The sequence below is a fragment of the Ursus maritimus genome, unplaced genomic scaffold, assembly GCF_017311325.1.
Source record: "Ursus maritimus isolate PB19 unplaced genomic scaffold, ASM1731132v1 scaffold_16, whole genome shotgun sequence".
Taxonomy (NCBI): domain Eukaryota; kingdom Metazoa; phylum Chordata; class Mammalia; order Carnivora; family Ursidae; genus Ursus; species Ursus maritimus.
In genome coordinates this window covers 55,102,489-55,114,107 of record NW_024424008.1, presented here as the reverse complement: position 1 = coordinate 55,114,107, position 11,619 = coordinate 55,102,489, and the positions used below count along the sequence as shown (strand labels likewise).

The 11,619-nt window shown below is 42.2% G+C and overlaps 1 protein-coding gene across 5 annotated transcripts in view; it reads right to left on the bottom strand.

Annotated features, from left to right (window-relative positions):
* ALG9 (ALG9 alpha-1,2-mannosyltransferase) overlaps nt 1-11,619 on the bottom strand; it is a 128,921-nt gene that overhangs the window by 52,486 nt on the left and 64,816 nt on the right. The gene's annotated exons all lie outside the window — the stretch shown is intronic.

Genomic DNA, 11,619 nt, shown 5'->3' with positions numbered 1-11,619 from the left:
GGGGGAATGGGATAGGCTGGTGATGGGTAGTAAGGAGGGCACATACTGCATGGTGCCCTGGGTGTTATACGCAACTAATGAATCATGGAACTTTACAACAAAAACCAGGGATGTACTGTATGGTACATACAGTATACTATATGTATATACTGTATGTATATATGTATATACAGTACATACCTACATAATAAAAAAATATTATTTAAAAAAATAAAAATAAATAAAACACGTAGTAAAACCATAAAAAAAAAGAAGTTATGAAGAGACACTTTCCCAATGAAGACATACAAATGGCTAACAGACACATGAAAAAACGTTCAAAATCATTAGCCATCAGGGAAATTCAAATCAAAACCACACTGAGGTACCACCTTACGCCAGTTAGAATGGCAAAAATGGACAAGGCAGGAAACAACAAATGTTGGAGAGGATGTGGAGAAAGGGGAACCATCTTACACTGTTGGTGGGAATGCAAGTTGGTATAGCCACTTTGGAAAACAGTGTGGAGGTCCCTCAAAAAGTTAAGAATAGAGCTAACCTATGACCCAGCAACTGCACTACTGGGTATTTACCCCAAAGATACCGACGCAGTGAAGAGAAGGGCCATATGCACCCCAATGTTCATAGCAGCATTGTCCACAATAGCTAAATTGTGGAAGGAGCCGAGATGCCCTTCAACAGATGAATGGATAAAGAAGATGTGGTCCATATATACAATGGAATATTACTCAGCCATCAGAAAGAAAGATTACCCAACATTTGCAGTAACATGGACGGGACTGGAGGAGATTATGTTAAGTGAAATAAGTCAAGCAGAGAAAGACAATTATCATATGGTTTCACTCATTTATGGAACATAAGAAATAGCAGGGAGATCGGTAGGAGAAGGGAGGAAAGAATGAAGAGGGGGTAAACAGAAGGGGGAATGAACCACAAGATACTATGGACTCTGGGAAACAAACTGAGGGCTTCAGAGGGGAGGGGGTGGGAGATTGGGACAGGCCAGTGATGGGTATTAAGGAGGGCATGTATTGCATGGAGCACTGGGTGTTATATGCAAACAATGAATCATGGAACACTACATCAAAAACTAAGGATGTACTGTATGGTGACTAACATAATAAAATTTTTTTTTAAAAATGGGCAGAGGACCTGACTAGGCATTTTCCAAAAAAGACACACAGATGGGCAACAGACACATGAAAAGATACTCAACATTACCCATCATCAGGGAAATGCAAATCAAAACCACAGGGAGGTAACACCTCATACCTATCAGAATGGCCCAAATCACAAACACAAGGAATAGCAAGTGTTGGCAAGGATGTGGAGGAAAAAGAGCCTTTGTGCACCATTGGTGGAAATGCAAACTAGTAGAACCACACAGTATGGAGGTTCCTCAAAAAATTAAAAATAGAAATATCATATGATCCAATAATTCCACTATGGGTATTTACCAAAAGAAAATGAAAACACTAATTGAAAAAGATATACGCACTATGTTCATTGCAGCATTATTTACAATAGCCAAGATATGGAAGCAGCCCAAGTGTCCATCAATAGATAACTGGATAAAGAAGAGGTGGTGGATACATATACAATGGAATATTACTCAGCCATAAAAATGAATCTTGCCATTTGCAAAAAAACTGGGTGGAACTAGAGAGTATAATGCTAAGTGAAGTAAGTTAGAGAAAGACAAATACTGCATGATTTCATTCATATGTGGAAGTTAAGAAACAAATGAACAAAGGAAAAAGAGAACCCAAAAAACAGACTCTCAGCTATAGAGAACAAATTGATAGTTACCAGAGGGGAGGGGGGAGGGGGATGACCGGGAAGGGGATTAAGAATGCACTTATCATCAGGAGCGCTCAGTAATGTATAGAATTACTGAATCACAATCATATTGTGCAGCTGAAAGTAAATTAACTGTATGTTAACTATACTGGAATTAAAATTAAAAACTTACTTAAACAAAAAAAAGATGTGGTACACACACACACACACAATGGAATATACTACACAGCCATAAAAAGGGATGAGACTGGGGCGCCTGGGTGGCACAGCGGTTGGGCGTCTGCCTTCGGCTCAGGGCGTGATCCCGGCGTTATGGGATCGAGCCCCACATCAGGCTCCTCCGCTAGGAGCCTGCTTCTTCCTCTCCCACTCCCCCTGCTCGTGTTCCCTCTCTCGCTGGCTGTCTCTATCTCTGTCAAATAAATAAATAAAATCTTTCAAAAAAAAAAAAAAAGGGGATGAGATTGTGCCACTTGAGACAACATGAATGGACCCAGAGGGTATTATGCTGAGTAAGTCAGAGTGAGAAAGACAAATACCATATGATTTCATTCATATGTGGAATCTAAAAAATAAAACAAATGAATAAACAAAAAGTTGAATCAGACCTGTAAAGAACAAACTGATGGATGCCAGAGGGGAGGTGGGTAGCAGATGGGCAAAATGCGTGAAGGGGTGGGAGATACAAGATTCCAGTTATGGAATAAGTAAGTCATGGGAATAAAAGGCACAGAATAAGGAATATTATCAATGATACTGTAATAGTGATGTACGGTGACAGATGGCAGCTATACTGTCGTCAAAGCAGCATAAAGTATAAACTTGTGGAAACACTATGTTGTACACCTGAAACTAATGTAACATTGTGTGTCTATACTAAAAAAAAAAAAAACATGAAATACATCAAATAATTGATAAATATTTTCTGAGACCTTAGAATGTGCTAGGTGTTGTAGAGATTCAAGAAGAGTTGAGGTTTCTAACTCTCGAGGAACTTAGAATAAAGACCTCTGATGATGCCAGCTACTTGGTGTAAGCTAGTTAAAAGCAGGGGCAGTCGTAAAAGACTGTATACACTCTTCAAACCTGAGAGTCTCTATAGCATGGACTTGGAGCACAGATGGTCTGTACATAGTCTCTTTATAGAAAACTAATTTCAAAACAACGGGAAGCACACTCTCTGAGCTTCAGAAAAACAAAGGTTTGTTCTTCTTAAAATGTCAACAGATCTCAATGATTAAGCAGTTGAAGACTCCAACGAGCAAAATGTCAATGTGTTTTGAAGCCAAATCTAGCCTGGGATAGCTCTGCCCGATGAAAGGTCTCAGGCAAAGTATCTGGGAGAAGACTGTTTTTTAAAAAAAAGGGCGATGATTTTATGGAGTGCCTGGGTGGCACAGTGGTTGGGCGTCTGCCTTCGGCTCAGGGCGCGGTCCCGGCATTATGGGATCGAGCCCCACGTCAAGGCTCCTTCGCTATGAGCCTGCTTCTTCCTCTCCCACTCCCCCTGCTTGTGTTCCCTCTCTCGCTGGCTGTCTCTAGCTCTGTCAAATAAATAAATAAAATCTTTTAAAAAAATAAAATAAAAAATAAAAAAAGCGATGGGGGGATCAAGAACTGATAAAGACACAAAGTAGTGAGAATAATGAGCTGTAAAGAATTACAAAAGTTCAGAAACTCTGATCTCTTTCTTCATTACAATTTCTCAGTATTCTTGGCAGAGATGAAGGAGCTGGAGGTACCACCATGATTGATGTGTAGGGAAAAGACAAGAGCACTTCAATTACTGATTAGGAGGGAGAACCAATTCTACCCAAAGAACAAGAACACCATCTGAAGCATGTCAAACTGTTGGCCTGCAACCAAACACTGCCATAGGGTGTAGTCTCCCTTCCCACCTGGGTAGCAAAAAGCTGCAGATGAACAGCCTGCTGGACTATTTTGTGCACCATATGTCTCTTCTGCTAGAAATCGCCTTTAAAAAGTAAAATTTCAAAAATTATCCAATTTGGATGAAGAATGGCATCAAAAGAGCTGTGATGATTTTAAAACACGTCCATAATTCTTTGACATTCCTCCCATCAACAGGGAAAGTCTAATTTCTCTCCCCTTGAACACGGGTTATTTGAGTGGCTTGCTTTCAATGAACAGAATGAGACAAGAATGAGACACTGTATGAATTCCAAGGCTCGGTCATAAAAAAACTTCATAGCTTTTGAGATACTAGCTTTTGAAAGCCAGCCACCATGCTGTGAGGAAGCATAGGCCACGTGGTGAAGCCACGTGTAGGTGTTCTGGCCAACAGCCAGCATCAACTGCTAGATATGTGAGAAAGCCTTTGCAATGCCTCCAGTCCCAACCACCATCTGACGGCCAACGCATGAAGAACCCTGCATAGCTGAAGAACTGTCTGGCTGAGCCCAGTCAACCTCCAGAACCATAAGAGAAAAGAATAATAATTGCTATTCTTTTATATTGCTAAGTTTGGGATGATTTGTTCCACCACAATAACTAGAACAAAAGATTCCAACTAATTTGCTCTTTACAGTGATTCTCTATGATCTTCTTCTCTTCCAGAAATAAACAATCCTGCTTATGCTGGGGTTAGGCGCTGAGGACACAATGGCTGCCATCAACCAGACCACAAGGACCAAAATGGATACAGGTGCCAGACTCCTTAGGCTTCACCACTGCTGGATTCACTTCTTCTTGGAGGCTAAACAAGTCATGGTCTCAGTAAAAAATCTCCACAGCAGATAAAGCTCAGGGGCCACTGAGAATCCTGTGTTGGGCACTGAAAGAACACCGGGGACAGGTGCTGTCAGCACAGTCCCGATCTTATGGCTGTCGAGGCCCTCTAAGTGGAGAAGGTCCCTCTCCTACCATGCCAGCTGAAGGCATGAACTTCTTTTTTTTTAATGTTTTTTTATTATATTATGTTAGTCACCGTACAGTACATCCCTGGTTTCTGACGTAAAGTTCGGTGATTCATTACTTGCGTATAACACCCAGTGCACCATGCAATACGTGCCCTCCTTACTACCCATCACCAGTCTATCCCATTTTCCGACCCCCCTCCCCTCTGAAGCCCTCAGTTTGTTTCTCAGAGTCCATACTCTCTCATGCTTCATTCCCCCTTCTGATTACCCCCCCTTTCTTTATCCCTTTCTTCCCCTACCGATCTTCCTAGTTCTTATGTTCCATAGATGAGAGAAACCATATGATAATTGTCTTTCTCTGCTTGACTTATTTCACTTAGCATTATCTCCTCCAGTGCCGTCCATGTTGCAGCAAATGTTGAGAACTCGTTCTTTCTGATAGCTGAGTAATATTCCATTGTATATATGGACCACAGCTTCTTAATCCAGTCATCTGTTGAAGGGCATCTCGGCTCCTTCCACGATTTAGCTATTGCGGACAATGCTGCTATGATCATTGGGGTGCATATGGCCCTTCTCTTCACTACGTCTGTATCTTTGGGGTAAATACCCAGTAGTGCAATGGCTGGGTCATAGGGTAGCTCAATTTTTAACTTTTTAAGGGACCTCCACACTGTTTTCCAGAGTGGCTGTACCAACTTGCATTCCCACCAACAATGTAGGAGGGATCCCCTTTCTCCACATCCTCTCCAGCAATTCGTTTCTTGCCTTGTCAATTTTAAGGCATGAACTTTTAACTGCTTACTTGCATGTACTCTTCACCTGTAACTATAAACTTGCAGGGCTTTGAAATCCTCCCCTATGTAAGGCTCTCCAAATTATCTCAAGTCCCTCATCAGGCAAGCCTAAAATTCAGTTAGAGGAGGCTAACATGTCCAAAATAAGGAAGAAGGAAATCTCACAATCCAAAAACCAAAGGTGAAAGCAAAGCTAGCCAGACAAAAGGGACCTATACCAAGGGAGGAAAGCGTGGGCGGAGAGTGGCTGTGTGAAGCAGGGCCTCCCAACTTGATTCCAAAGCTCCAAACAGGCCCTGGTGCTCAGGAGGCCAACTCCAACGTCCTGGAGAGGCATTTCCCACAACAGACTCCTACAGCCAAACATTCTCACCACACTTAGGAAGGAACCCACCATTGAGCTGGCAACTGATTGCAACACTCTCCCTTCACTACTCTCTGGGGAATCAGAGTAGGCATTACACCCACCCACGTGTCAAGCTATTTTATACAAGCAGCAATTATATCATGCTTCAAAGAAGGTATGTAATATGAGACGGCCATAGAGTAACAAATGTGTCTGGTTTAAAAAGTGATATTGCTAACGAGTTTACACCCCATATCCTGGGAGTCAGAGAAAGCTTTATAAAGTTAGTCAGACACTGACGTGGCAAACTCAGGGAGAGGAAGGCACGGCTTTGGCACCAGCTGTGTACAAGGGGAGACCAGAAGATGGGTAAGATCTTCTGCCTGGGTCCTGTCCCAGACTAAGGGGTTCTGGTTCTCTAGGCCTCTCATAACGCAGAGAAGCAGTCTACGGGAAAAGAATGAATGGACTTTGGGGTTGCCATTCACCCAAATGGGCTAACTGCATTTAGCCCTGTTTACAGAGTCATGCTCCACTGGCCTAACAGTAGAGGCCTTGCTTGTCTTCCAACAATTTCAACAGAAAACGAGCGTCTTCCTGTATTCACAGATACTCAGAATTGCTAAATTTGTACCAGTCACAATTACTGACGAATGAAGATTATTATTGTTCTAATAATCTTTAGGCTGCTTTCTCCTGGAGTTGAGTCTGCACTGAGTAGGATATTTTTAGTCTTCAAACTATCCAGCTTGCTTCCCTTTCAGACAGCAGAGACCCAACCTAGGCTACAATACCAAGGAATGTCAGCAAATTAAATCAAGTAAGCTATGGGCAAATCCACACGTCAACATGGATTGCAGGGCAAAGGAACCATACACGCTCCATTACTCAGTCCTTTTTGGGGCAAGCCCCTGTATTCTGGTCACACTGAAGCAGGGTGACCACACATCTTGATTTGCCCAGGACAGGGCTCCTTTTTATTTCCAAAAGCACTTTGATTTCAATGATCTCTTACAGATCACTTTACCTAAAAGCCAATTTAAGCCAGTGAAAGAGGTAAATTAAATTTTTGACTAACCCTCAGGCACCTCATCCAAAGGGCTTCTTTTTATGTTTCCACTTGTGCTCATGATTTCTTCTCCTTTAATTATCTACGTGATTTTGCCCTCTCTATCACCGGTACAAATCCTTTTCTTCTATGACTCAGCTCAAGAGCCATATCCTTCAAGAAGCTTCTCAGTATACCCTGACCTCCACAGATCTCTCCTTTCTTGGAAGTTCTAGCACACAACCTGGCACCTCCTATGGTCTTAATATTATTTTCAAATTGTTTTTTGCATGTGTAACCACACAAGTTATAAGTTACTTAAGGGCAAAAATCTGTGTCTAATTACTTCTTTTACATCCCTTAAGAAATCCAGCTACGTGACAAGGACATAATATCTTCTGATTTTCAAACCTGCCTAACCAGCTGGCTCTGAGGTCTAAGACTCCAGGTGCCTCCTACTGCTGACTCCCTTCTCTCACAGCACCCTGTACTTTTCCTTTAAAGCACCCAACGCAGATGGTAATTATATATTGATTGGTATGCTTATTTGTTTAATGCCAAGGTCCAAGCGGACAAGGAATTTGTATGCACTGTTCATCACTATACACCTAAGATCCATCGCAGTGCCTGGCAGTATTCAAAAAAAATATCTGATTGGATGCATGTCAGATGGATAGACAGATAACGGAATAAAGAAAAAAATCATCTCGAAGTGAACTATTAAGGAAGCAGATTTAAGTTTTAGGGCCTGAAACATTTGAGAAACTAATCGGCTTCCATTTCTAAAAGATCATGTCACGGGCTTATTAAAACCTTCTCCTTTCCTCAGAAGGAGCTAGAGAGTAATTAGGGCTGCAGCCGCATCCAGTCTAGGGTCTAAGAATGAATGACCATCTCGTGGTCTAAGAATGAATGACCATATTTCTCCCTGTTAGAGAAATTGCTGAAGTTGAAAAACCACTGTCTCAAGAAGACAGAAAATGTGACAACCCCAGTCAATAGGTTGGAAGGCATTCCAGAGTCAAGCTCCCAAGAGCATTTCATGCACCACCTCAGAGTGGTATCTCTGAGGTACACAGCCTCTGACAGTACATCCAACTTAACCGTCCCAAGTCCACAACATGAGATGTCACGGTGCTGACAGCTACAAACTGCTGTGGCAAGACTGGGCTGTGGGATTCCACTGTTCTTGCAGTCACATCGGTATATACTAGGAAATGCTGAGGAAGGCAAAGAAACTCAGCATAATTTTGGAACCCTAGGCTGCCTGCTAATTAATTGAAAAGCCTGACATTTATACAATGTTTTATAATCTAAAAACACCTTCATATTTCCACTCTCATTGAATCCTTACAACATTCCCATGAAGTAGATAAAATATTATCTCTGTTCTAGTGTGGAAATCTGGGAAGCAGAGAGGAATAACCAGCAAGTTGCCAGGATTCAATACACGCATCTTCTGACCCCTTGCTCTCTTCTCTGTACTCTGTACACCTTCCAGTGAACTGTTCTTAAACCAGCAGATTTTTTTCTTTCTCAGCATATGGTCATGAAGAGAATGCCAATTTATGGGAAACGAGTAAAATTTACGGGAAGTGAAAAACCTCTGAAGGCATTCTCAACTAACCTCCCTCCCTCCCCCTGCACTAGAGGTGTGCAGAGAGGGTGGAGGGGAAATGAAGCAGCAGTGGGGACCAACAGGACAAACAGGACATAAAATGAGGTAAGTTTAGGGTCCTTTGCTCCAGGAAGTTCTGCTCAAACTTGCAAAAGCTTCTGCTCAGGGACCAGCCCTGCTAGAGAAAGCAATCCACAACACTTCTGATACAGCAAAGGAGAATGTTAAAAGCTTGATACAGGCCATTGTGAAAGTCGTGGGATTCCAGAGAAATTCTGGCCTGATCTTCCTGACACCCTGCATCTCCTGAGTCTACCCCTCCTCTGCAGCTGAGTTCACTCTTTCACTGCCTCTCATCTAGCCAACAGAATCATCTCCTAACTTGTTTCTATGCCTCCAACTTTCCCTCCTTCCACTCCACCTTCCACGTGATCACCAATGCAATCCTCTGATGTCACCTCCTCTTGGAATTTTCCTTGGCCCCTCCCATCTTAGCCTTTTTGGAATTGCCCCATTCCTCCTATGCTGATAGCACCTCCCCAGACGGTGTTTCTCCCCAGATATAGCACAAACTCCCCTAGGCAGTGGTCTTGTCTGCACACCGTCTAAAGTCTTAGATGTAGAAGATGCTCAATAAATGTTGATCAAATTGAGCCCATTATGCTTTATTTCTGGCCTTAACATCTAGCTTGTTAGGGAAGCAGAAGGCTCAGCAAGCAGCATCTCTGGAAAGGATGGCAGAGGAGACCGAACACAGAGGAGCCACCGCACTCGTGTGGCTGTACAAGGATCTCCCGTCACTCTCTGCTCACCGCAAGGCAGGTGGGAAGGTGACCAATACCTTCTGCTCTCTCCTCAAGAGCTTTCAAATTCTCACATAGGAACTGTACAAGCATGCTTCTTTGCCTTGTCCCAAAGGCTCTGTTTACGTGCACCAGCTGCGGTTCTAGGGGGCCACCAAAAGGGGAAATGGGTAGATGGGCAGCCCTTCTCATTTCAACCCCTCAAAACCAAAAGGGGGAAAAAAAAAAGTCACCTTAAAATTACTCCCTTGCCCCATTTGCTATTAACAGAGTTTATTCTGCAGCCAATGTCAGTATTTATGAACCACTCAGTTTTCCTTTGCTAACAGGAAGGTTGCTCGGGATCTGCTGTCCCGTCAGAGCTGGAGATCTTCCCAGGGCCAAATCTCCTGTTGTCACAGTCTTCTCAACTCAAAATAGAAGGCCCAGGAGTGACCCACCCCAAGTACTGTACCAAATAACAATAACTAAGAACATGTGTGATGCAGAGAGCTTCACACCATCACCGCTGCTTCACCTGCCAGCTCTCTCCTATTACTGGTCCAATCTGACCACGTGTGACTATCAATCCACCATCCCACCACTTCTCGTGGCCCTCCCCTCCCTCAGTGCCCCCCCCACCTCTCCTCACCCAACTTACGGCCATGACCACTCTCCTCCATAAACAACTCCCTTGCCCCCTTATGCTTTGTTGAACTTTCTTGGCCTAAAGCCAACCCTGCACACAAAAATGGGTGCATAAATGTTCATAGCAGCATTATTCACAATCACCAAAAAGTAGAGATAACCCAAGTATCCATCAACTGGGGAAGATGTAAACAAAATGCTTATATCCATATAATGGAATAGTATTCAACAACAAAAAAGGACACTGACTGATACACGCTATAACTTGAATGAACCTCCAAAACATCTGAAGTGAAAGAAACCAGAAACAGAACCCCACGTTATATAATTCCATTTATATACATACAACTTGGTAAATCTAATAATTATTGAATTGTATACTTAAAATGGGTGGATTCCATGGTATGTAAATTATACTTCTATGAATTTGTTTTAAAAAATTTAAAAAACAACTCTGGTTAAATTCACCTGTTCTGTGATTCAGCACTGTGGCTATCTCTATAGCTGGAGAAGAAAAAAGCAACCACACTGGTCCTATTTAAAACTCAGGTAGGTTCTTGATCCTGTCTTCCAATCATACCGTATTTGTCGAGCTCCTTTTGTCTCCTACTCTCAATTATTTCTCTCTCCTCAATTCTCCAACACCTCATCCCCAAATAGTCCCTTCTCATCTGAGAATCCTACTTCCTGCTTCACTGAGAAAACAGAGGCCATGAGAGGAGAACTTCCAGCCATCCATTATCATACTGATCTGCTGCTGGTTCCTATTCTGCTCTATCTAGCAGGTATGTGTGGCCATTTAAATTAAGATTAAATAAAATTAAAAATTCAGTTCCTCATGCACGGTAGTCACATTTCAAATGCTTAATAGCTACATGCGGCTCATGCTCCTGTATTGGACAGTGCAGATCCAGGACCTCTCCATCACTGCAGAGAGATGATCTAGCTACTGCCCGTCTAGCCAAAACATATCCTCTACTCACAGGTACATCTCCTCTCACGCACCTCAAGGGCACTGCTCCAGCAATTCCTTCCTTTTTCCTACATGATCAGTTTTCAGCTAAGAGATCATTTCCTTCAGTACACAAACATGATTGTTATTGAAATAGATAAAAGATAACGGCATTCTCATTCTCAACAGAAACAAGAAATAATGAATCTGTGACATGATAAAGGTGTTAGCTGATGCTACTGTCATAATCATATGGCAATGCATGAACATATCAAACCAATATGTGTACACCTTAAACTTACAAAATGTATACGGTAATTTTTTAAAAAGATAATGGTAACGATTGCATAACACTAAATATAATTAATGCCACTGAACTGTACACTTAAGATAGTTAAAATGGCAAATTCTTTTTAAGATTTTATTTATTTGACAGAGAGAGATTGAGAGCACGCATGCACACAAGCAGGGGGAGCAAGAGAGGGAGAAGCAGACTCCCCACCAAGCAGGGAACCCAACATGGGGCTCAAACCCAGGACCCTGGGATCACGACCCGAACCGAAGGCAGACACTCAACTGACTGAGCCACTGAGGGACCCATAAAATGGCAAATTCTATGTTTTATATATATATATATGATATATATTATACACACACACACACATACATGTATGTATATGTATATTGTATATATACTACCACAATTAAAAAAAGACTTAAAGGACAAAATCTTCTCTTATCATCACTTT